Source organism: Falco biarmicus, chromosome 9 (assembly GCF_023638135.1).
Source record: "Falco biarmicus isolate bFalBia1 chromosome 9, bFalBia1.pri, whole genome shotgun sequence".
Lineage (NCBI taxonomy): Eukaryota > Metazoa > Chordata > Aves > Falconiformes > Falconidae > Falco > Falco biarmicus.
In genome coordinates, this window is record NC_079296.1 from 35,124,278 (window position 1) to 35,151,379 (window position 27,102).

The 27,102-nt window shown below is 39.0% G+C and overlaps 1 long non-coding RNA gene across 5 annotated transcripts in view; it reads right to left on the reverse strand.

Moving 5' to 3' along the window:
* LOC130155634 (uncharacterized) overlaps positions 1-27,102 on the reverse strand; it is a 345,033-nt gene that overhangs the window by 252,310 nt on the left and 65,621 nt on the right. For 4 of the 5 annotated variants that reach the window (XR_008824129.1, XR_008824130.1, XR_008824131.1 and 1 more), the window contains exon 3: positions 23,934-24,014. The exons of the other annotated variant lie outside the window; for it this stretch is intronic. This is a non-coding gene — a long non-coding RNA (uncharacterized LOC130155634). The remainder of the gene's footprint in view (positions 1-23,933; positions 24,015-27,102) is intronic. 5 annotated transcript variants of the gene reach the window in all.

A 27,102-nucleotide genomic window follows, 5' to 3' on the forward strand; every position in this document is an offset into this window, starting at 1 on the left:
GCACACACCAACTGACTTAGTCCCACCTCGCCATCAGTACAAACTGGCATTTGGAATCCTCCGTTTTGAGTACGAGAGCTACAGCCATCAGACAGGTCGACGGACCTGGATCTCTCCCCTCCTCAAGCAAGGACGCCTCTTTGGTAAGACTTGTGCTTCCGACTACATCAGATGTTACCCAGGGAAGTGTTGTTAACAAGAAGCGCTGAACTCTTAACTCAAGCTCGATCTTTGCAGCAAGTGCATTTATCAACGGCACTTCCAAACTTGTTATATCTGTCACCTTAATAAATCATCTCTCTTTTCAACTTTATGCAACTGTTCCAGTGAAAAGTCCTTAACAGGGCACTGACAGGCAAGCGTTGGCTCTGATGAGTGGCTGCACATATAATCCTTTAGACCTAAACCGCTGACCAAGTCTGAGACTAGGACTGGATCTAGCTGCACCTACTCCTCTCTGAGAGAGTCTTTAGAAAGGACGAAGATCTTTTCTGAACCTCGTGACTCAATGGGAGAGCTCTTCCGCCCAGACTCATACCCATAATGAAACAAATTGCCTTTAGAACATAAGCACTGACTTAATTTACCAGTTTTGGTTTCCAGCACAATGGTTAACATAATACCTCTACACAAAAATTCCCTGGCTCAAAATAGGGAAGAACTCCCAAGGAAGGCCTCCCCCACCCTCAGAGGTACCAATCAAGAATGAACAGGTTTCTTAAAACACAAAGATGACTCCAGAGAGCTGTTATTTTTAACTCTGGTTATTCATTGTTGGTATCAGTCCTTGCTCTCAGGCCTGCTTGCAGTGTGAAGCAATAGCAAACCAACCCAGGTCCATCACACTGAACACCAGACACCATTCAGTGGGGTTTGTTAATGGCCTTGTGAAATGCAGCAGTGGCTTAGCTCAAGCAGGGATCACATTCAGTTAAATGCTAAACATCAAATACACGCTTCCACTTCCTACCCATCCAGTATTTCTCAAATCGCTCTGTCATGGACCCACACCAGGAGGTAACCAGAAATGTGTGCGCTTCACAGCTTCACCCAACATTTTAATCACTAGCAACAGGAGCAAACAGAAAGTGACTTGACACTAAGCAAACATCACTTGGAAACTTGTTACCCTGCAGTAATTCATTTGTGCTAGTTGGTATCCTCTGTGATGCAACGGCTCCAAGCAAACAGGCAGGAGAAGAATTAGACATGGGAAGCACTAAGAAAATTGCCAGCTGGAAGGAAATGTTTTGGATTAGACAGATTAATTTTCAGACCAGTTCACACATTCCAAAAATACTTTGTCCATTCTGTTATGTTAAAAAAATAAAATAAACACACAGTGCTTTTCAACACCAGCCTTACTAGTCAAAAGAGAAACATGTGAAATAAGTTTATGAAATTTAAGACAAAACAATTCAATCAACATGATACTAAGCCAGACAAATTAACACTCAAATGGAAAAAAAAGGTGTGTTTCTAAACTGTTGTCAGGAATAATGGTTATTTCAACATATACAAAGGGGGTCTTTTTTTCTCGTATACAAAAGTATTTGAAATTTTCACTGGAAAATGAAAATCACATCTAAAGCCACTCCCAACAGTTTCTTTCAGCATTGAACACAAGTTTTCCAATGTAGGGATTTATCAAAGAAAACCTGTACTTTCCACAGCAGGAAAAAGAAAGGTGTCAAATTCTCTGATTGTGCCATACCCACTAACATATGATGACATGCTTTTGTTTTCTGGGTCAAGTTTAGGAAATAAAACTCCTGTGAGTGAGCTAGTCTGAGATCCTCCACCACCGACAGTACTGGCAGCCTGACACACTTCACCTGCCGCTATCCTTGGCCTGCCATGTCCTTCCAGGCTTCTGAATGCTGGGTGGGCAAACACTCTTCAGCTTGCCCCAACACTAGGCAGTAACAGGATTTCAAAAAGCTCACATAGCCATCAACAACAGGTTAGGTACTGCTTCATTAATAACTTCAGGCTGCTCCCAAAATATCCTATCCATACAAAGAGATGCTGTGTGGTATGTGATGCCATTTACAGAGAAAAAGAAAGAAAGTACCAGTTTAAAGATAAAAAACCCCAAGTTAACATATTCCATTTAATGTAGCATGTTCATTATCAAATTACAAACAGACAAATTCAGGGACTATATTTAAAGAAGATAAACTGCTAGTTCCAACGTGGTGATAATAAAATCATTTTCATCTACCTGTTCATTAGCTGTCATGGTTTTAATTTGTTTGCTTTGTTATGTCTAATTTGTGAGCTCTGCTAGTTGTTACTTCATTTTGCCTCTGCTGCATACAATCAAAATTTTAACCTTCAGAACAATGACTGCAATGCAGAGCAAAGCCTTTGTTTTTATGGCAACTTGATAATATTTGAAACTAAATTTTTGTTTTAAATTACTGAAAAAATTCTGGCAGGAGCTTTTAAGTGTAAGAAGGTACAGGCTCCAGAGCATGACAGGATCCCTTTTAAATAAATGAAATATCACAACTGGCAGAAAGCCACACCACTACCTAGAATGTTGTTTACATTAAGGACTTCAAGATAAGAGTTTAACTTCACTGAAAACTTATGCAACTGTTCATCCTCTCTTGCAAACCAAAGCTGGCAAGAACAAAGCAGTCTTTTGAAATAGTGAATTATAGAGTTTTCTTTTCAATAACAAAATAATCCAATATACTGCCATATAAACATAGAGGCCCAGAACATGTATTAGTAAAATTACTTACCCACGCATACATATAGCTACACTTTGGATTGACCCACCTTGGTACTAACCAAGCAGGTAGGAGGATGATTGTCCTTAACTCATCACCTATCTGCACAATTCTGCACCACAAATCGATGGACCTTTTTCTGAGTGGTCAGAGCCTGCGTATCTCTGAGGATGAAACCTGGGGGATAGGGCTAAAAAAATCTCGGAGCTGAACACAGACATCCTGTCTTACTTGCTGAATTTGGGTTTCCACCATTCATCATAGATAAGTTCAGTGACACGTTTTTCAGGCTTTCACTTTGACAGTTATCACTGCATTTCCTAAACGCATCATTTATCAATACATATTGATACACTTCCAGCATCGGGTGGAGAAACAAACTCAAAAGAACACAAGATAAAACGGTTATTACAAAATACACTACAGAGAGAATGATGTAAATAAGTTAGGTTTGCTGGAGCGAGCCCTTTCTTGTTTTCTATTTATGGACCAGAAAATATGGAGGAGGACTTGGGGATGTTGCTGTTTGTTTGACAAGAAGCTCAACATGACCCAGCAATGTGCATTTGCAGCCCAGAAAGCCAACTACATCCTGGGCTGCATCACAAGTGTGGCCAGCAGGTCAAGGTCAAGGAAGGTGATTCTCCCCCTCTACCCGACTCTCGTGAGACCCCACCTGCAGTACTGTGTCCAGTTCTGGAGCTCCAACATAAAAAGGACCTGTACCTGTTGGAACGAGTCCAGAGGAGGGCCACCAAGAGGATCAGAGGGCTGGAGCACCTCTCCCATGAAGAAGGGCTGACAGTGTTGTGGTTCTTCAGCCTGGAGAAGAGAAGGCTCTGTGGAGACCCCACAGTGGCCCTTCATACATACATACAATATCATACAAAGCTAAAGTTGAAGAATTATTAGCACCAAAACCCAAGACTGTCATTGAAGCTTCACTTCAAAGAAGCTCTGAACATTCTAATTCACATATTAACAACTTAATCGTTCCCCAGTATAACTTCAGGTGACTACTATGTGGGCAAAGAATATTATTCATACATTAGTACAGAGAAAGGGCAACAAAGGGGGCAAACATGAAGATGCCCTGAGGGGAAGGACGTAAAAGTAATCTTATGAGTTTTGTTCCCCCCGCCCCGCCCCCCGAAAACCTGAGCTTCAGTACTGTAATCAACTCTAACATACATCTCCCAGTGCAGAACAGAAAATGAGGTGGAAATGCCTGCAACCTTGTGCTTATCACCCAGGCTTGACAAGATCACTGTCAACGCACCAAAGCTTTCCACCAGAGCAGATTTGGGAAACCAGACACAAGTATACACATGAAACCCTTAAAATACACGCAAAATTTTCTAAAAGCAGCTAAGATCACAGGATCAGTAAGTGAAAGCTAAAGACATAACACTAAGATTAAAAACATCTGGAGAAAGATATATCAAACCTTTGCATGTATTTTGTATGATGCTTCTCTTCAATGGTCAAGTGACAAGAAAATAAAACTGCTTTATGGCTCACAGTCTTCCAGATACAAATTCAAGTTCCATACATAAAAAAAGAAATCCACTCTGGGCCAGTGAAAGCACCAAAAAGGTGATAATTAACAGTAGTGAAGCACCAGCAAGAGAATTAAGAACACTGAAGAATAAGCTGAATATTGATAAACACACCTTAAAGCCCAGCAGCACACCCAACTTCAAAATCAGCACAGATGCAGAAAAATAACCAAGTTTTATCAGCAGTAAAATCAAATGTATTTCAGTAAAATAGCAACACAAATAGTGATTCTGTAAAGCAGAAGTATTAATGCAAAAGAGTTGCTGAAGAGAAGATTTTCTTCATTAGGCATTACCACCTTATCAAATGGTGGCAGGGGGAAGCATCTAACAGATCTCCAGAAGATACAGCAGAAATAATTAATTTTCTTCTCAGTCCTGATGCCTGTGACATGACTGAAAAGAAAATAAAAAATAAACAGAAAACAGAGAATAAAGATGTAAGCATTATTATGGAAACTATTTTTTTATTCACAAAAAGTCATCTGTGATGGCCAAGTTAGTTCTGTTTTAAAAACATTTCTGAAGTACATAACAAACCGATCTTATTACTACCCACCTCCTCATCACAACTTAAGATTCTTAGCTCAAATTTTAAGTTTATTTGTGTGGACAGAACTGCACTAGTATTTGCTTAATTCAACTTCTAGTATATTATAGGATGCTGTATTTGTAACATACATAACTTTCATAAACTCCATATTGTAAGGGGAAAGATAGCTAACGTGCAGAACACATACAATACATAGCCAGAACACTAAGCACAGGCTTCCTTGGCACTTTATTTTCCAGCTGGAGAGTATTAGTGGCAATGGACAGATGTGTGGCTGCTACACAACCTTCCTACAGGAGTTATCTGCCTCACTGTCACTTGATAAATTAACTTCTTATGAATATGCATGAAGTCATGCTGTTCTACTGCCAAATAACCAACTGATATTAAAACAACAGCATAAATCAAAGACTACAGAACAACAGCATGATCAGCACCCCTGTTGGTGAATAATCTAAGTGTAATTGAAACAGAGACACCCCAGAGGTGAGTGACACCTTAGGTTTCTCATTCAGTCTCCACCACCAAAGGGGTTTTCCAAACGCATGTCCTCCCCTGCAGCATGGCTGTTACCAGCTATTACTCTCTAAAGGACTGGTCTGACGCTTCTCCCGCTAAGGCATCATTCTTCCCACTGGGTATCCTATAGCAGATGCTCTCTTTTGGGCTAGAACAAATTCCATCCCCACACACTGCATTCCACATTGTCAGCCTCTATGAGCAGAAGTGGTTTTAGTGGCTTTGATTTTATAAGACACCCAGCCTTTGATTTTATACAGCAAACGATTATTTCTCATGCTTGTCTAGTAAAAGCATAGAGTCAGTAAACAGTTATAGTCCCTTCCCTGCAGTCCAACACACACCCTACATGCAACCTGCTGTTCTTGCAGAAGTGTAACCCCCCCCCTAGTATTATTACCACTCGGAGCAAAGACCGCAGTATTTCCTACCCAATAAGCCAACCCTTTTATTACCTGAGGGGCTTGTTGTAAAAATACTATTTGAAATGCAAACATAACATTTGTTTTACCAAAACATCCAATAAATCTTTAAGAGTTCAAAAGCTCTACCTTTCCTTCAGCTAACATACATTTAGCTGAGCTACAGGTTAATTTATTAATTAGCTGGCAATGGTTTAGCCTAACCTACAGAAAGCTGATGGAAAAATCATCTTTTCAATTCAAAAGCAAGAATATTGAGCAGGAAGTTAAGAAGCTTTTTTTTCCCCCAACCTTTTGTTGTTTTCAGCAAAAAAGACCGATCACATCTTGCTTACAGCTACAGTTTTTACTACTGCATAATGCTACAATTGTATACATGAGCTTGATAGTATATTATCTTCGTGTCTCATCTGTCACTATTCTTTCAGAGCTGCCTACGCAAGTTTGCCAAAAAACCAAGAAACAATCCCACCCAAAAAAATCCCAAACTTGTGCGATGGGTCTGGTATTGAAGGAGACTTTCTCATTTCTTCATTTAAAACAGACAGTTGTTTGTTTGACAATCAAATTGGGGGGGGGGAAAAAAAAAAGGTATGTATTTTTCACTTTGCTTCTTTTATGGCTTGCCTTCTTCCAGCTGTCTTTCCAGAGCACAGAGTTAGCGGCTCCACTGTGATCATCTTAGTTATGTACTCACAAATTAATGGTGCTTGTAAGAGTCTCCAGCAGTACACCCCCACTCTGGATAATGGATTCACAGCTCTAACAAAACATCACAACATTGCCTGCAAGAATGGGCACCTCACTGCCAAATGAATGATCACTTTGTAAAGGCATTCTGCTACATGATCAACTATGAATAGGCAAAGGAACAAGATATTTAGGATTTTCTTTCTTTTAAATAAGACTAACTACATACAGAACTATTACTGCCTTGATCTGAACACTATTTTCAAATCATTTGACTAAGACACCATAGAGTAGACTGTTACAAAAATACAAAACCTCTCTGAATAACTCACCATTAGTTCTTTGCCAGATTCTGTCATCACTTCTCATGAAAAGTAATTTTATTCCACACCTATCCTATTGACTTATGAAGCACTAAAGGATGTAAGAACCTGGCACAGTATGCTTTTTCCAGCAAAAATATAACTGCTGGAATTATTTAATTTTCAACTCTTTTAGTAGGGTAAGTGTATAATCTATCAAAAAGACACTACCGGAAATAATATACTACAACTATTAGTGACAGTGATATCAATCACACTCAAGTTAGCAAACATTAGAAACCATGGCAGGCAGCAGAGGTTTAACATAGGTTTTGCTGGGCTAAGAGGAAATGAAATGATGGGAAAATGTCAGAGGGGACGTTCTGAAGACAGAAATGAGTCAGTGCCTTACACCGGGAAAAGGTTAGAGAAGCACCTTAATTACAACCCAGGCAGCAGACCCAACTTTTACCTTATTAAGATGATTTGAGTTCTATCCTGTTACTTTATATAGTTTGAGATAGTTTTACTTCAGTAAAGGAAGGCTAATAAAAGAAGAATTCTGCAACAAAATAGTGATCTTGCAACAGGGTGCAGATATTCTGAAAATGCTCCAAAACACTGAAAGTTAGCGTCTAAGTTAAATACACAAGGTATTCTGTCTCAGAAAATAAATTTCCCATTAGTGTTCTTTAAGTTAATGTTTCACGCTAAGTACAGACTCTTTCTTTCAAAAGTTCATTTTCAGTCTCATCTACCATCAACATAACCTGTGATCACATATGTGGGAAATTTGTGTAGTAAGAGCAAATGTTGTATCTGTATTGCACTGCCCCCTTTTTTTTAAAAAAGGGGGGGCAATTTAAATTTACTGTGCAATTCAAAATGCACACAGTTCAAATTTTCTATTGAAAGAGTTACTCTTTAGTGCAGGCTCCTTAAACAGTTTTAAATCCCATCATTTAAATCCTACCTGGAAGTCAAATCGGACCAGAATGTAGTATTCCAACCAAAGCAAAATGAACAAACACAGCAGGAAGTTTTGAATTATTTTGCAGCAGCAGGTTTAAATAACTTCATCCAAAACCAGCCAACTAAACACTATGGATCAGAGCATGCAGAATTTCTACCAGCTGCAGAAGTTATCTTGTGGTCTTCTGATTCTTGAGAGGGAAATCCAAATAGTGGTAAAAGTGGCTTTACAGTTTAAGCCATAATCAAAGTTGATTTGCTACAGATTGAACTTCAGGAAAGGGGGAAAGCACAAAAAATTCCCCAAACCCCAAGCAGGCCACCTCCTCCCAAAATGCTCTTGAGCAGGATGAAGATGTAGCTCTTTCCCATGGAGGCCAGCACTGGATGACCTCCCAGGTAATTGCAGACAACCCTTGCCCCGAAACAGGCTATGGGTACAGTGCCAGGATCAGGAACTCTCAGACAGCTGTGGCTCTGTAAAGGAACAGTCAGGGTGCACTCAGCCAAAAACGAAGCAGAGTCCAAAGAAACATCTGCTGCTTAGTCATTTTTAATTGCTTTCCCAAGTTGGGAGAGGCTCAGGCACTGTCACCTCTGTCACCCTTAACTACACCGCAAGATCCCCAAGGCAGCCTCCAGCTAATTTGTTGTTGCTTTTTCCAACAGTTATCACCCTTCCCACAAAAAACAGCCAAAAGCCCTTTTTTCTGAACATGCTTTGGGCACAAAGCACAACCATCAGAACAAGGCAGCAATGGAAAGGGAGGAGGCCACTTTTGCCTTCCCTCAGGCAAACTCTCCACTGCACTAAAATCCCATTTTCATCTTTGGCAACAACAGAATTTGGCCCTACAGTATGCACTGTAGTTTTAGCTCTATCAATAGGAATGACAAGTCACAAGAAGGTGGAGGTCAGAGCCAGAAAGGACAAGTAGCAACAGAAAATGGCACTCAGATATAACCAAACAGCTAATGCAAAGTAACACGGAAATCCTTCCCTCTCCACAGCACTTGTGATGCTCTGCCCTGAGCCATTGCCTTTCTTCTAAGAAAGGATCACAGGAATCCTAATATAAGGAAGCACAAATTCAGAGCTTAGATTGAGATAAATGAAGTTAATGGGTTACCTCCATTTTACTTTTCAGCAGAGGACCTCAGTAAATATGCACCAGACTCTCCCCATAAACTGTTAGGCAAGAAATATGACCAGGGAGGGAGGGAGCGAGCTGACAGAAATTAGGAATTTATATACAGATATACAGGATGGTCAGTCTTCAATTCAACTCTATATTCCTCAGAAGAGCTTCTAGGACAAATCTCAAGCAAAGTGATACAAGCAGCTGTGTACAGAACTCATCACCTCTCAAAGGAACAGAACAAAGCTGAAGCCAGCAAGGTCTAGAAAGGTCAGATATAACCAGTGGCTTATTTAAGACTTTGTGGACACCGGCTAATCAGACATCTTTGGAGAACAAAGGAAAAATAAACCAATTTTATCATTCAACCTTATTCCAACAGTCCTTGTAACCTGCATTCCGAAGCATTATACTTTATTCAGAAGGCATTGAGACTTAAAACTCCACGAGACGGTTCTAAAGTGCTATTCACTTCCATTTGAAAATCTATCCATTTCCTGTTTCCTTTCCCCATAACTGACATTTTGCTGGAAGTGACCTGTGGAAGAAGCAAAGCTAGCCCACTCTGATAAACACTTTCCAAATGGGTAGGTTACATAAAAATTGAAATGATTTTGTGAAAAAACTCATGGTAAATTTAATCCAAAGCAAATGTTAAGTAAATCAATCTATTTCTGTAGAAAACCATTGTGTGCTACTGGACACTGCTGCTTTTCTGGTTTTTTTGGCAGACTCTTCAAGAAAAATAAAAAATTATTTGGCAGTTCCAAGCTTAAAAAAAATACTAAGTTTTGTTTTGGTTATGTGCTTCAAAGTGACTTTTACACACTGTCCCCATCATAGGCATCTGCCATGCCAGCAAAAGCAGTTCGATGCATGCTGGCAGCAGAACACATTGCTTATGCCCACACAAGCATTGTTTCTCATATGTGTTCTTTGGTGAGGTTTTTTTTCCTGTTGTTTTGTTTTGTATAATAAGAATGGGCATTTGCTCCCTGTATAGGAACTGGTTAGGAGAAAGCCACCCACACCATTCTGTATATTTTGCTGTAATCCTAGTTCCCTCCTGTCAACTTAACACATGTCTTTCATATGGGAAAAATAGAAAATAAACCCATTTTAGCCATCATTCAGGTTTTGATGGCATGAAAGCCTGATGTGGAAATACTGCTCCTGTAAAATTCAGTAGCAGGTACCCTGAATGAAAGCACAAATGTTGATATGTTATTCATGTAGTTTATTCAGTACCTTTCTGGGAAGCGCTTCAACCCTACCTCCCAAAACACAGATTTAATTTTTCAAAACAAGTATAGAAATTAAGCTGAAAATCTTTAGGTTAAAACACAGTCACTTTAGAGCATTTTATAAAAAGTAAACAAAGAAATTACTTATTTTAAACTCTTTACAACAGCTCAGTGAACATTTTGGAAGTTCAACATCCATATGCACCAAGCAGCTCCAAACTGCTGCAGAACAGTCACCTTTCCTTTGTAAATATGTAACCAGTGGCAGCTTTTAGATTGGTTTTTACATGTTAAACACGGTATATACATTTTACAATACAATGGTGCAAAAATTTCTTAAAAGTGAATACTGGTTTAGGGTAAAATTCACCATTTAGCTCCATGAGACTTCACAGTATTGTGCAAACATCAAGATTAACAAGAGCCATACAAGAAAGTAAAATCAAAAGGGAAGTCTCTGTAGTTTGCTAACTTTGTAGTTTGTGGCCAAGAACTTCTGTGCTAATGTTTCCTCTGTAGTTCAGACCACTGTTTCTTTCTTCAAACATGCTGGTAGTTTGCCATAAGAGAAAATTCATAGAAGGCCACTTGTGATGCTATGGACACTATTCCAGCTAAGCAGCAAGCTAGGTTTCAAACATTACAAGCATTTCAGTTCAGAATCTTGCAAAAAATTAACACGGTTTACCTCTATTATTAATTTGTGACTTAAATAAGCTTGTACCTGTGGTCTTCCCTAGTGTGGTTTTTGTACTGCTGACCTGAGCTTCCAAACTCATTGGCTCAAACACAGCTAAATACCTTGTCATGTGCAGTACTACAGAGCTAATAGGATCAGAAAGGAGCTTACACACATAAAATTAAGCTGCCCCTGCTTAAATATCTAAGTGGGTGAGAGCCAAAATAATCAGCAGCATAAATAAAGCAAGCACAGTTTTTGTTTAATGCTTTTACATGAACAATTTTGAGTAGCTTTCAGACATTACCTATGCTTCATATATACGTGTAGGGTTTTTTTAATTAGACCCTCTCCCTACTGAAATCCATTTACAGAGTAAAAATCTCCACAAAAATACTGACATTCCAGCACTAGACTTCATCTTGGAAAATCTGGATTACAGAAGTAATTACTGACTTGTTTCAGCAGCACAGAGTTTTCAGAGGAATCTCTTTGGTCTCTAAAATGCAATACACTCAGAAATTTTCACGCATTTGCCCTCAGAAACGCTTTCTTTAGGTAAACTTACCACTAGGTAATTATTGCACACCATATTGACAGCTAGCCCAATGTATCCAAATGCATCCCTCAGCTCAAGTAACATGACGATTCACTTACAAAATACTTACAGGACCAGTTACATGGAAAATGGCAGGCACAACCCTGACACAATAAATAACAGTCTTTTTAATGTATCACATTAGGATAAAATTGAAAATATTTGGATACCAGATTTCACCAATATGCTAGGCTCATTTGCTGTACCCTCTGTGAAAACAGGAGGCAGAAAGCTGGGAGTCTCTCTCAGTTCTGTAGAGATACCAACCTGCACACATATGGCCAGTCCAGCATTAATCACAGCCTTGTTTATGACTTGGGGCCGTACAGCCATCAATTACCCTACAGAATTAGAGCAAGTGACAGGCTTATTGCACTCCCAATCCAGAGCTGCCGTCGCCCTCAGTAACTGCACAGGGCTTGCAGCAAAGTCCGATCTAGGGGAGTTTTTTCCAAAAAGAACAGCCTCCTGCTTCCTTCATGTTTCTGGGCCAAAAGTGGCACATCAGCTCCCAGGAGAGAAGAGCAACAGTGCTGCCAAAAAGGACCTATAAGACACAACAAAAGCTGGGCTTTTTGTGAAACTTAACACCAGTTGGAAAAATCTGCCACTTCCTAATGTACCTGTGGCACTGAAAAGCCTGCTTTACACTGAAATATAGATGCATATGAAATTACTGCTTTCATACATAAAGCCAGCCACCCTGACTTCAATGGGATGATATTCCTAGATGCTTAGTAAACTAAGTTTCACGCTTGGGCCCATACACATGCCTGTACCTACACACGCACATTAAAATATATATACATAATAATGTACATATACATGCCACATTGATAGTGTATATAAAGGGCTTCACTCAGGAAGCGAGAACCAGCAGAGCTCTTTTGACGTAACTGCCTCCCTGTTATGTCATCACTACAACGCTATGGAGTTTATTAACGGCTCCCCTTTCTGAGGGAAAGAATACCTTAATCTCATTACCTCCTCATTAACTGATGGTAACAGAAGCATTGAGTCAGACCAACACAGCAATAGATACTGCAGCTGTCCAGCACAAATTTTTGAATCATCAAAAAAAAAAAAAAAAGGTATTGAGAATAAAAAAAACCAAAAAACACAAAACCACACCACATAAATATATTTAGCAGTAAGTATGAATTGGCCCTATTTTTTTGTTTTCTTGTGGTTCCTGAAAATAGTTAGATACAGGAGATTACATAAGTAAGTTGTTACAGCTTTATTGCATTAAAAAATCCATTAACCACTGTGTCATTGTTCTTTTGAAAGCTATGACAGGGTTTTTAAATGCATATTTTGTTTATTTTTCTTCCCCAGCTGACAGCTTGTGTCACTGTTATAACCCTTTGCTCCTCCAATTCCAACTATAACCATTCAATTCCCACATGAACACAACACAGAGATGCCACATAATACCCATTAGTGCACTCTTTTTCTCAATGTAACTTAATTTTTTTTTCCTTCCTGCAATTCGTATTGTGTGGCCTTTTCACTAATCCAGGACTTGGCAACTGCCAGCTCTTGTTACTATTCCTGCAGCATTCTGGACAAGAGCATAAATTTCATCTTGTATTCACTTTATCTGCTACTTAATATGTCAATGACATTGGGCCAATATGCAAAAAATGATTTGTTACTCTACTTCCATTCTCACAACTGAATCAACCCAGAGTCAAACTACCAATACATTTTTTCACCAACTTTTTAAGTCTACGTATTCACTTGTCAGTTCTTCCATTACAACAAAATCACATCAGTTAAGCAGTATCCTAAAAATAATTGCCAAAAGAACTTTTACACCTACTTTTCACTAAGTATCAAAGAAATTACATGATCTGCTCATTTATAATGGGGCCCTTAATTTTCAGTCTTCAACCTTTTCTCATTATTTTTGACACCAAAAATAGGTAGGAATTACAAATTGCTCATTTATCAATCAAGAACCAGATCCTAAAACTGCATAACAGCCTTGGACTGCATTCCCAGAGTAAACACTAAATAGTTACACATTAAGCAACTAGTTCCTTCCAATGTTGAGCTATGATCACAGATCATAGCCAATGATCTTGGTGTCTTCCTGTGACCAGCATCAGCTAGAGCCAAGGAACCCAGCAGGATTATTTGCTGTTGCTACTGAGGTGGAAAAGGGGTTGGAAGACATCTGTACAGCACTCCAGCCAATCTTGCTGAGGACGCTATCTGCCTTGCTGACTGTGACAGCTGGCCACCTCTGCAGGGCTAGCGATTAACGCAGTACATGGAAGAGAAGTTGCACTGTGCTGCACTATTTAAGGTAATGACATAAAACCATAAATACAATCTTAAAAACAGAAGTAGACACATACTTCTCATCCTTTCCTTCCTCACAGTCACAAATTTCCAGACATTATTAAATATTCTTACTCATGAAAGGTTTGTTAAATAGTAATGACTGTATACAACTACTTTTCTTCCTCTTGGAACAGACAATCTCAAATCAAAAAATCATCCACTTCAGCGCCAGTGTGGCAAAACATGAAAAGTAACAATCTGTGCTACTGAAGTGGAGAATAACACATTGCATCAGGTTACCTCTTCACATCACACTTCCCTTGGGGACTAACGTAGGCACCCTGGCAGCTTGCGGGTCTGCCTTCTGCTTAGTAGTATTAACTTACAAGGTAACACAAGCACTCGCTCCTTTCTCATGTGAAATATGTAAAGTACATCTCTACATCTGGTACCTCCCACGTCTTCTTGCTCATCTACCTGTGATGAGAAATTTGGAACCATACAGACTCTGTCCATATGATAGACAGTACCAATATTGACATAGTTTTGATACTGCTAGTATTATTAATAGTCTATATAAGGAACTGAGATTAATTGCACTTTAGCCTAAAGTTACCCTACAACTACGTTCAAATGCCACAGTAAGAGCTTGAGAAATCATAGCAGTGCACACTGTGCCAGACCCAAGTAAAGATGATCTTTCTCCTGACCTAAAAAATACACTAGAGGTCCTTTTTCTGGGCAGGCACCACCCTAGACATAAACACATAGTGTGCATTCCTTCACCTTTTCTAGAGATACTCCTGAGCTTATGTCTAGCTTCAGCACAATTATTAACACAGCTCAATGCTTTCCAGCAGAACAAGCGAGAACAGTGTAGCTACTGAATGTGCAGAGCCAAGGGCAGGTTCCCCCTACTTGTCCAAAGCTTTTCTCATGGCGAGGCCACAAACACCAGCAGTGCAAGGCTCTGGGTAACACACAGCTGACATGCACCGGGAGGAAATATGAATGCAGAACTCCATGTGGCTCCATAAGAGGCAAAAGGAAGGCCACCCCCGCTACTAACAGTCAAGAACTGTATATAGCTTGGTAAGTAAAGCGAGCAGTGAAGCACAAAAGTGATCAGAGAACTATTCCTAACAGGTATGGAGCTGAAAAAGAAATGTAGAACTGAAAAAGAACACTTTTTAAAGCAACAAAACCAGGCGAAAATATTTGGGTTTTGTTCCCCTCCTTTCTTCTTTCCAGGTTTTACAACTAAGAGAAATAAAGTATCAGATTCATGTGCATGCTGACTACACTACAGCTGCAGCAATGCAAACTCACTCTATACCTGATTTAACTGTTTGCTTAAATGTGTTTATATACTATGTGGATATAGCAATGAATTTGTCTATTGTGCTTTGTGATACTACATTTTATTTACAAAAATAGTCAACCTAGCTTTAAAGAAATCAATTATATATATTATTTGGCATATCGGTATAACTATGAGAAACAACGTTGCTTTAATATTCAAAAAGGGATCTTCTTCCTTCTGCAGGTAACATACGGGAACACACCAGTATTTTCAGTGTGTAACAGTAACTCCACTACACTTGTTAGGCACATTAGAATAAATGCAATTCTGATCAGTTTTACGTAATAGGCACACTGCTGTGTGACACTTCATACTCCCTCAATGAGAATATGCAAACATTTATTTTCTTGTGAAGTTTTTTACATTGCCAATTTTGTTGTGCTCAAACACATTACATAACACTTGGAGGATAAAAAGAGTCAACAAATCTCAAATGTCATATGTCCTTTTTCTTGTGAAGAGAATCTTCAGAAACAGTCTCTGAAATGAACCCAAGTACCTAATCTTGAAAGAAATACTAGGAGATTTAGCTGCTTCTTTCACTCAAGATCTTAAAGCACTCTCTATCCACTTATATGCGCTACATAAAGTGAGCAGATATTGAACAGTATGCCAAAAATTGTTACTTGCTTACACTCAAGACCTTTGCCACACCTTGGGAGAACATATAATGTACATCTTACTGCTGGTGTGACAAGATTAGCAGAAGAGGAGCACCTGTAGACACTTCATGAATCTAAAGATTTTTAGTTCTATGGCTGAGAAGGTACTCATGGGACTGTATCTATGTTCCTGAAACATCTGCTCCTGGTGGAGTGGTACAATCGTCATTTTTTACATGCTTAAAAACAACATACAACTATTTCAAGCACACAAGGCTGATGAGTCATTTTTTACAAACAATATTTCTGGCTGACAAAAGTTGCACATGCTGCAAACACTAATTTGACTTCTGTACTGCCTATGCAATCCCCTATTGTCCTCAGATGCTCCCGGCTGGTACAGGCATATTTCAACACACAAACCTCCATGCAGAATTTCACAGAGAGATTTGGCAGAAGCATAGATGCTAAGTGAGCAGTAATCAAGTAGTTCAGCCAATCAGTTCTCTAATTCACCACAACTGCTATAAATACTACCCATTATTATTGAATATAGCTTTTAGGGGAGAAATACATGCAAGCTTCCTGCAGTATCTAATCTATGTGAAAATTATACAGAACATCACATTAAAGTCTAAGTAAACACTTTGGCATACTCCTAATGTATGTGCATAGATTACTCGGGTGTACTTCTAGGATAAGTACCATTTGGTGTTCAAATCACTGTGGATATTTACAGTTGATTACCCTAAAGGTAAGATATAATTGGTAAACAAGGAACACATACAGAACAACAACATAATAACCACTAGTTGTATTTATTTCACCCTTTATTCCTATGCTCAGGCCAATAGTCCAATAAGGATACTTTTGATTTTTTAAAAAATTAACAAAATGAAATTAGGAAGTTAAAAAACCATTTTTCATTATAATCACATTATGAGCTGAATGGAAGTTTTACAGTTTTCCAGCACCGCAATTGATACAGTGCTACTTTGAAACCTGAGCTGCATTGCAGACAGAGGCAGAAGAGCTCTCAACAGGCAGAGCTTTCTGTGGGGCTGCACGTACTCACAACAGGTGTCACACTGTGCGCTCTGCCAGGGTTACTTCTGGAGAAAAGACTTACACAGCCCAACAGCGTATCTCAGGGCTCCACTGAAGACATCTTTTCAGCTTACAGCATTTAAGGCAAGGAAAAGTCCATTGGTCATGGCAAAGGCTGGCACTTACTTCAGCAGCTAAGTGCTGGAGATGGAAGAATAAATATGCAGCAGCAGCAGATAATAAAAGAAACAAAACGGAGGTAGGTAATAAGAACTGACAAACAGAAGGGAGACACTGGTGTGTTTGCTAGATTACTGAAGAGATCAATCAACACAGATGTGATGGTGGTGACATTCACTTGGCTAACTCATATATTTAATTATCTGTATTATTTATCCTTCTCAGTGTAGGCACCTTGTCTAGACTGATTACACCCAGCTATAAACTCATCTTCTGGCTTTCTCTTTCTTTTGTCTTATTTTTGAGATGGCTTTCACTACGCAATATGGTGCAGTTGCAGTCTCCTTCCAGATTTCTGCCTCCTTATCACTGCGAGGCACTGACAAATTGTTGTTGTTTAGTTTTTCCCACTGATGACTTGAATTATCCGCTACCAGCCACAGCAGTGCCAGGCCATCACCTTCCATGGTTGTTGATGTTACAACTGCCTCTCAAGACAGAGAATAGCTCCATTTTCTGTGGGTGTAGGGTGTTGAACTGGAGAAATATTCACAGCTTGACTGGATTTGTATATAGGACACGTCAGGACCTCTCCACAAGATGACGCTTCCTCCAGAAGCACATGTGCCCTAAGCTAGCAGATATCAAACTAGCTACAAGCATGAAACAATGATCTTGTACAGAACAGTAGATGTCCTAAATCACTGCTGAAAGACAAGGTGATAATCTCACAAACTCCCTGACAAAAGATACACTAAAAGACCTTGGAACAGCAGCCTGAGCCTTCCTCATACAAAGAAACTTCTGCAGTCAGATACATTAGGTAATAAAACAGTCAGGAAGAAGGAATGTATTCTTTTTAAATCCTACCCAGACAAGCCATAGAGGGAAGTCTAACTGAAGACCACTTCAGTAGTGACATAAGCAGTGGGAACATGAGATGCAGCTGTGAAGTATGATACTTCACTCAGTTAAGTCATCGCATTAACATGTGAGCACGGAAAAAGCCCTAAGCTGGAAGACTGTTGGAAAACAAAACAACAAAAAAAAGCACTAAGACCTGTAATCACATGGTTCAAGGACACAGCAGCAAGAACAAAGCATTTCACAACCCATTTTTTAAAACAATGGTAGCATATTCAGAACTTGCATTCATTTTAAAGATCTGGCACCAGTTTCTGGAACACTTGTTGCCTGCAGCCACATTTGCAAGAACAACCCCCTTAGCAGTGCCCTAAACTGGTACCAAAATTCTGCCTCCACATGTCTCCACAGGATTCATGTGGGCTGCAAAATGACTGCTCTCTCCTTGGAGTGGCTTTTATTGCAGAAAAAACATTGTCCATACAGTTTGTAAAGTGCCTTTATAACAAAGTCACTACAGAACCTCATACCTGAGCTAGTAGGCAGGGTGAGATTACCCACCCTGAGTTAAGAATGCAGACCTTGTAGATGAAAAGCACCGCAAGCTGCACTACCCATATTCTCCAATGCAGATACAGACAGTTTACAAAAAACCAAAAAATACCAACCTCACACTTTCACGTGCAAAAAACCAAGGAATACAAATGCAACTCTACAGAGTAAAAGTAAAAATAACAATAAATACATTAGGATTTACAGATGGAGAAAGAAAATGGAAATAATTAATTGAATCACTGTATTTAAGAAAAAACATAAACCAGGAACAATTATATTTTACTGGAGACCTAAATACCAATTTTAACAACCTCAAGAATCTCATGCATGCTTGTCTCCTCATTATTTTGATTTCATAGGTTATTTAATATAAACCTTAGGTGCCTCACTAGCAGGAGTAGAAAAGCATTTTTATTAAGCGATTTTATCAATTCTTTTCTTGCCTTTTGGTGGTAGTGAGCATCTATGCCATCTGTCTTAAAAGAACAGAATTTCGTAGACCTACTCTAAAACAGCATTAGAAACACAGGCACACTGTTTTCATCATTACCTGCTTTTCAAAGCCGTCAAAGGAGCTGTGCTCCAGGTAACAAGTGTATCTAAAAAGCCTGTAAACATTTCAGTACAAGATGTTTAGAATTCAGACATGAAAATCCTAAATTCACTTAGTACCATTGCAGCTAAACTCATCCAGGCACAATTTCTAAACTGTTCCACAGAACAGGCATAAAAAAATCCTACCATAACACAGCTTTACCAACAGCTCATTCCTTCCAATTACTTGACATTATATTGCAAATAGAGAGCTTGTAAGAAATATGGACAGAATCTCTGGTAAGTATATGATATAGATAATGGAAACCAATGTAATCCACAAAATCCAGTTCTGCTACCAGAAATTAAGGACAGTTATCTTCCTAGAAAGATAAAACCAGACAGCTCAAGAAAGAAAGGGGGGGAAGGGAAGTATCATAAAAGAACAGTTTTCTGATTTAAGTGGTGAACAATCTAGGATTACTTAACAGCTTTGTTGGCAGATCTCAGAGGCACTGAACTAAAGAAGATTACATGAAGTAGTATACATCAAATCTGGTTTTGCCTAAAAATGTCCTTGCCCATGCCTAAGAGCATGGGAAAGGCATAGTAATGCAATTCACCAACCACCATGCTAAACACAATGAAGGTAGGTATAATTTCCTATCTTTCCACATTATTAAAATAGGGAAACACCACTCACACTATGGTTCAATTCTTCAGTGGTGCTGAAATGATGAGAAATATCACCTGCTAAAAAATTCCCAACCACTGCTAAAAGTTTTCTGTTACATTAAGTAAGTTTACATAGCAAGCAATTGTAGCTCATGGGGAGCCACAAGAAAACTGGAGATTATACACTCAAGTAACTCGACAGGTTTTTGAGATAACCAGTCCAAATAACAGGTAATACCTCACAGCACCATACTCGGGTGTCAGCTCACCTGCATTGCAGCCCTTCAATAGTCCTTCAGTTTTAACAGCAGTTTGTCACTGAACAATCACAATTAAAAAACAAAACCAAACCACATACATTTTATGATACATAATAGTTCTCTTCAGCAATCTAAACCATTCAAGTATTCTTTTGCTCAAAAAGAATATTCTTACACTATCATTGTAGATTTTTTTCAGCTATTTTTCTGAGAAGGGTAAGAGTCCAGCAAGAATGGCAAGAAACAACAGCTATCATAAGGGAGCCCAAAGAGGATCAACATGCCTTGCCTGATACCAAGGACAAAGTGTAGTCTGCTCACTCACTATCCCTCTTTTTGTTTTACTGCAGCATGGATTTGTAGCGTATTTCACTATTCTCTCCCTCTTGGCTTAAGAAGGAGAGATTCTTCATCTCATCCTCTTTGCAAGTTACTGTTTCTCACTTCTCCATGCCAACAAAAATTGTTTCTTTCTTTCTGTCTTTCTTTTCTTCCTATTTGGCAAACATGTTACCCAAGTCAGTATTTTAACTCATACTGGGTAGATATAAAAGATGATGCAACAAGAGAGATATTGGCTTCCATCAGCCAGTTCAGGCTTTTAAGAATCATAGGGTTGACCAAACATGCAGACGACACACAGTGCACTGCAACACTCACAAAAATTCCTCTGAGCTTTCCAGTGTGCACACCATGATATAGTTCTGTCAAAGGGCACCTCAAATGTACCAAGAGAATAGGTGTGGAGTCCAAAAGCATTAGCAGTACAGATATGATACAGAACCTATGTTTTGTTTTAGCTAAGGCAATCATTCAAAGCAGGAGCTCATCAAAAAGACCCTCAAGAAGAAGTCTGAGCTCTGTAGCTCTTGTCAACAAGATCCTCCAGGGAAAAACAGAACTGATGAAGGAAAAAACCCCAACCATCTAACTTTTAGCAGCAGATCAACGAAATACATCAGTACATTTTATCTCTTAGCTGACAACATTTGGCCTCATGAAAGAGACTATTAGACAAAACTGGTAAGAAAAAAAAAAATCTCCAAAGCACAGCACCATCACAGCACCAACTTCGTAGATAATTGTGAATTCTGACCTACAGCACAGATACCTAAAACAAGAAGATCTAAAAGTTGTTCACACAACAACTGCTTTGAACTACAGGCTTGCATTTCTACAGTCACACACTGAAGGCCTAACTTTTCATTCATATCTGATTAGCATATGAGAACAACGCATAAAATACGTTACCAACTGGTTTTGTTTACAGGACATTTACGTTTTGTCTAATTACCAACAGAGGAGAAATTGACTTAGATGGCTTTGAAAGATAAGCGAAATTAAACATGTTTGGTCCAGCAGCCTGTCATAACCTCATCACAGGCTCACGTGTTTTCAGAGAAGAGCAATATAGAAAAAAGCACCCCTACAGAAAAAGCAATCACTTCATTGCTTTCCTGGAGAAGACAGCATCCATAGAGGCAGTGTTGCCCCAGTACCTGTGCAGCTGGCACTTAATACAGTAGTGAGGGCTCACAGACAGTACTTCAGACAGCACAAGCTAGGCTTTCCCTCACTGGTGGCAGAGTCAGGCATTTGCATAATTAAGTTGGAAAACTTGAACAAAGACAACGACTTCAAGAACCTTGCCTATATTTTTCATGACTGAAAACCTCGTCTCCCTTGGATTAAGCATATTTGAAAATTCTCACAATGTAGCCTCTTTGAGGGTAGACATGATTTGTGGCAAGGTGAAAGGATGCCTCACCTTACATGCAGAGACATAGTGGCCCTTCCTCTTTACCCTACATGGAAACATAGAAAGCAACTCACCTTAATAAGTGTGCACACAGTTATAAACACAGTGCAGGGTTTTTAAAATACCATCCAACACCAATTAATCTACAGAAAAGTTGCAGCCTTGCTCATAATCCTTCATAAGATTTCTGGGCTACAAAGCAAAGGGAAGCAGTTTTCTAGCTTTAACAACTCTGGCTACATAAAACAGAAAGATTGCCTTAAGGAAGAAACCAAAAGCTTTCTTAAGCAATGTTACAATTACTGCTTTTTAATTCCTTGCTTAGGAACAGGTCTGATCCTCTTTGCCACAGGTACTGAAAGAGATGTCTGTAGTTACAACATGGGATCAATGAACATTGCTCATTCCTGGTCTCCACACTCAGTTAAGCACTAGTTACAGAAAGCTGTATTTCTCTCCCCAGGCACAGGCTTTAGGGTATGTAAGTCATTACTGTCTATGCTTATGGGGGTTTATGTACAAAGTACCTTTCCTTTTAAAGAAAAAGTCTCTTCTAGGGACTAGTAAAAAATAGATTGCTTAACTCATAATAATGCAATAATAGCAGTATTTGGTTTGACAGTTTATAACATGAAATTTTAGTGGTAGAAGGGAGAAAGGTTTTCATGAAATCATAAATGCTGCAATCCTAAAATAATCACTCTACTTAAATACACCTTCAAAACGTAAACTAGTTTATTATTACTGGTATAGAGGGAATTCTTTCTCTGTGCTAAATGAAAATGTCAGGTGTTCAGAATCACAACTCTTTTTCTTCTTTTACCCCCATCTTCAATCCAGCAATAACATATCCCATTATCTGTTTCACACAAATTAGCAGGAAAAAAAAATAAGCTATTTTCACACAGATCCTTCTTTTTATGTGAAATAATACAAGTTTACACAGGCAACAACTTATTGAATGGATGAAAATGGAAAAAATCACAAGCTGAGAAAAATTAATTTCTGAGCATCTAAGTGGAAGAAAATTGTGCCACATGTTAGAAAGGTATATTGGTTATTACTGCCTCAGCACAACCAAATCATTTGCCTAACTACATGGAAAAAGTGCTACCTATACAAAGATCAAGAGACAACCCTTTTTATTAGTATATTTCCTTGAATCTTGTATTTCACTGAAACATTAAAAGGAGAAAAAGTGTTCTAGCAGACCTGCCAAACAGTACAAGTATCACAGATAACACCAAACACTTCTTAGCAAATTTTCAGAAACCAGAAAATTTTATGCACACTGGTACTTTTTAAAAGGTAAATAACAGAATACCAGATCACAGCAGCATAGCAGGCTCAGCAGCTTTCTCTCTGGAACAAATTTTTCCCTGAGTTGGGCACTGTAGCACTCCCTCCGTCAGTTCAGACTCACATGCAGCTGTCAGAAGCTGCCTGAGCTGGGCCACAGCCCGTGCAAAGGGCTGGTTAGATCCAAATCTTTGCAGTTGCAGTGTTGGTGGTCATTATGCCCTTCAAAACATTAATACTCACTGTAAAATTTAACATACTTTCTTTTTTCACAGAGTTCTATTACAAGCACTGCAGTGCTGTGAATACTCACTTTTATGGGGGCTTTCTAGCAAACTGCCTTGTCATTAGAACAAATGCTAACTAATATTTTTAATTAAATTCCAATGTCCCACCAGTTTTGGAGTGATGGCTCTTCCTAGGGCTTGGCTGCTCTGCAACAGTAAATGGAAGGCTGGTATGGCAGGAAAGAAGAAAAATACCCACGTATCTTCTATTCAAATGCAGCAAACCAAAAGTGCTGCTCTGCTAGAAAGCGTAGCTGAACAACTAAGAGCCCCAGCACTATGTAAGACACATGTATACAGTAAAAGACTATTATAATTACCAGAAAAAAATTCCTGTTAACAGGAGTATCATCTAGAATAATATACAGAAACAAAGGCAGCTAGGGTGTCCCAACACACCAGACAACACCCCTCAGTAAAAGCTGCAAACCTGAGCCTGGGTGACAAGACTGACAGCACAAAATCACGAGTACTTAATAATTCCAAAGTTCAACAAGGGAACATATGAAGTCCTGTACCTGGGGAGAACAAATTCCAAATGAAGACCTAGAAATCTGCTACACGTTTACAGATCACATGCCTATTGACAGATAAACTCCCAGCCTTCAAAATGCCAAAAAGCTGAGGAGAAATTTGATAAAATATTTCAAGTAACAGAAAAAAACATTAGCAATACAAACCCATTCAATAGTTCTGTAAAAGCACCTCTACTCACATCAGCATCCAAAAGCAGTACATCACAAGCGGGGCCAGGCAGTATAGTGTGGACATAAGAAAAAAAATATCAGAAGCACTCACCCATGCACTGTGATTATTCTATATCCACTAGCATTCATGAGCCAAACAGGATGCTTAAGGGACCATTCATCAAAAATAATTCTGAAAATGAAGAATAAGGAAAAGTGCCATTTTAAAGATAAATAGTATGTATTTCTTCAATTTGAAGGTTGTGTTACTTTGGTAATGCTGCTTGTGAAGATAGCCTTTCATCCTACAGCACAAAGTTAAATAGCTCTGAAAACAGACAGGCAGTTCAATCAAGTCACTTTCCCTCCACACTCATTAACTAAAAAAAGAAGTTAATGTTTTCCAAGTGATGAAAAATTAGGATACCACATTTCAGAGACCTCCTCCGACCCTTCCCTGCAATATCACCAACCACCCTTATTATCTCCATGAATTTATCTAATGCAATATTCTAACTTCCCCTAAACATCTTCTAAACTCTTTCAATGTAACCAGTATTCTCAGCTTCCTCTAACATCCAGAAGTTACCACTGATAAGAGGTGGTGTAAGGCATGGCTGATTCAGAGCTACCCTTTCCAAATGGTCAGAATAGTTAAATACAGCCAGTAACTGTTTAACCCACGTTGCAGTTTCACTATCATTGAAGATACTAATTAGAGTATGTTTTCTACAGCCAGCAGCAAGTTTCCTTCAAAGCAAGTAAACAAACTTTTGAAATCTCTTCCCCTGTGTACTCCTGATCAGAAATGCATGGTGAGGTCAACAATTATGGGAGGGAAGCTGACAAATGAGAAGGAAAAAAAGGTATTTGAGGCTGCAGCAAGAACCAAGACTAAATACGTTGTCAGTGACATCACCTACAACTCTGTCTGTAATACAGCATAGTAGGAAAGCACCAACTGAGTTTTCAAAGACTGACGATCTCTCCGATCTATGTTCTTCTGTGTCCTTGCCTTTTATACCATCCACCGGCAAAAGCAAGCTGAGCACCCTCTGAGTTTAAGAAGAGAGGTACTGCACAGTGCTGCACAACATCAGCATATTTTCTGCTGACTGCCAAGGAGCAAAACTTAGGCACTGAATGACTTCAGTGATGTCTTCATTTACCAGCATAAAAAAAATCCAGTAACATCAATTAAGAGTATTCAAAGCTTTGGAACTATTGGCAGACCATACAGAAGGGTATAATGAGAAGGCTTTGTTTCTCAAGAACAGAGGGGGGTGTTCCAACAAACATAAGGTTTTATATGTGCTTCAAACATACATGCTTTCCCTTGCTCCACCACACTGTGGCATGAAAGAAACAGCCAGGTGGATTTTAAGGCATTTGAACTGGAAGAAGAAAATGTATTAAAGAAAAACAGCCTTCTGCACATCAACTTTCCTAGCACTTTGTGTACCTGAGCTGAGTCAGCAAAACTGGTTAAAAAATATAGTTAATGCTGCGAGGGCAACAAGCACTTACTCATCTTAGAAGTTTTACAGACAGCTGATGCTTTCCAAAGTCAATTCAGTTATATAAACTGAAACCTCCATGTAAGGTGCAGCACATTTATCATCAGATTATCAAGGTGCAAAGTTAGTAACCACATGTAGGTTGGCCCACCCTTTACAGCATTCAAACAGTAGATGAACCTGAAAGATCTACTATCTAAAGTGCTGATATAAATTAATTTGCTTAGGACACTATACAATACCACCTTGAGTTCAGCTGGCATTGACTTTTGTGGCCGTTACATTTAACATGAGAACCGTAGCTCAACTGTTTTCATAGAAGATACTGTATCAACACTGATTGTTCGCTCACTCTCTGAACAAATTCTATATCAAAGGAGCTTCACAGCTGACACTTACCAACAGCTGGTTTTCTGTCCTGAGCAGCTGGCAGACAAAGTGTACCCTTGTCATAATTAACATTCACGTTACAAGCCACCAGCACTGCTGAAGGTTGAAATCTAAATTTGTGATCATCAGTAGTTGTTCTCACAGCTCGTGACACAAGAACTGTCCTCTCTACCTACAAAAACAGTCAGTCTTGAAATGAGAGTAATGTAGTATTAAAAAAAAAAAAAAAGAGGACTGTTTACTACAGCAACCAGTATTTTAGTATTTTAACTGTCTGCCTCTGCAGCGATGCTCCTAGGTGGACCTCCATTTGGCTTGTGCCTTCAAGGCACTGCACTGCAGTAGAATAAACTTCTGAAGTTTGAGGTTGCTCTGTGCTACCAAGCACATCATTCGACCTTTCTATTTTTTCCTTCATTTAAAAGAGGAAGATAATAGTACCAGCTATACCAACTGCACAGCAGTGTTGAAAGGATTAATTAGCTAACATCTCTACAGTCTTAAGCATGCAGAACATCACAGATGCACAGTGTAATTACTATTAGGTGGGTAATTTCTTCGACTCATTGGGACAACACACATTTCATCTGTCATTTTTCATAGCACAGAAGTCTACTACCAAATAACCCCAGCTAAAAAGAAACTTGAATAACATGGCATAAACTGTTCGCTGAAGGGCTTTATCTTTTTTGAGCATCTATTATTTCTCATTAGTATTTAGGGACAGAAATTTGTGAGCTGCTGATACTCACAAAGCCTTAAAGCTAGCCACAAATGACTGCTGACAGAAAAAAAACCCCACTGACCTACTTGTTAAGTGTAGCATCCTCCCAAAATCCATGTTCAGAACTTCACTGAATCATCTTTCCCTGGCTGCTAGCAATGTCCATAAAGGCTTTAATTACTGGCCAAAGCTGCAGCATTCAAATCAGCTCTAGACCTATTATCTGATAAAAAGTTATTCTCATTAGGGTAAACCGATGTGGCTGAGATCAGTAAAGGTACTGGAACATCAACCAGATACAGTACACTGGTCACACATTTTGAAAAATGCCATAGTACTTGGGATTTCTCTTCTTCAGGCCTTGGTATATAACATCTATAGTCTGAGAGCTTTGATACCTCCTGTAATGCTCACCTGCTTTCCTAAAAGAAGCCAGAGAACAGAGGAAAGTCCTCATGTACAAATAGAGATCATAATTACTGCAGACTCAAAAGTAAGATCAGCTAGATTAGAAGAAAGGTGATGGGAGCTTAGTGTTTGTGCAAAATCTGGGGAAAAACCTAGGCAGAAAAGGAGCCAAGTGTGACAGAACTGAAAACTGTACATGTTTGCATGCCAAGTATGATGCTAACTCAATATTAGTTACTTCA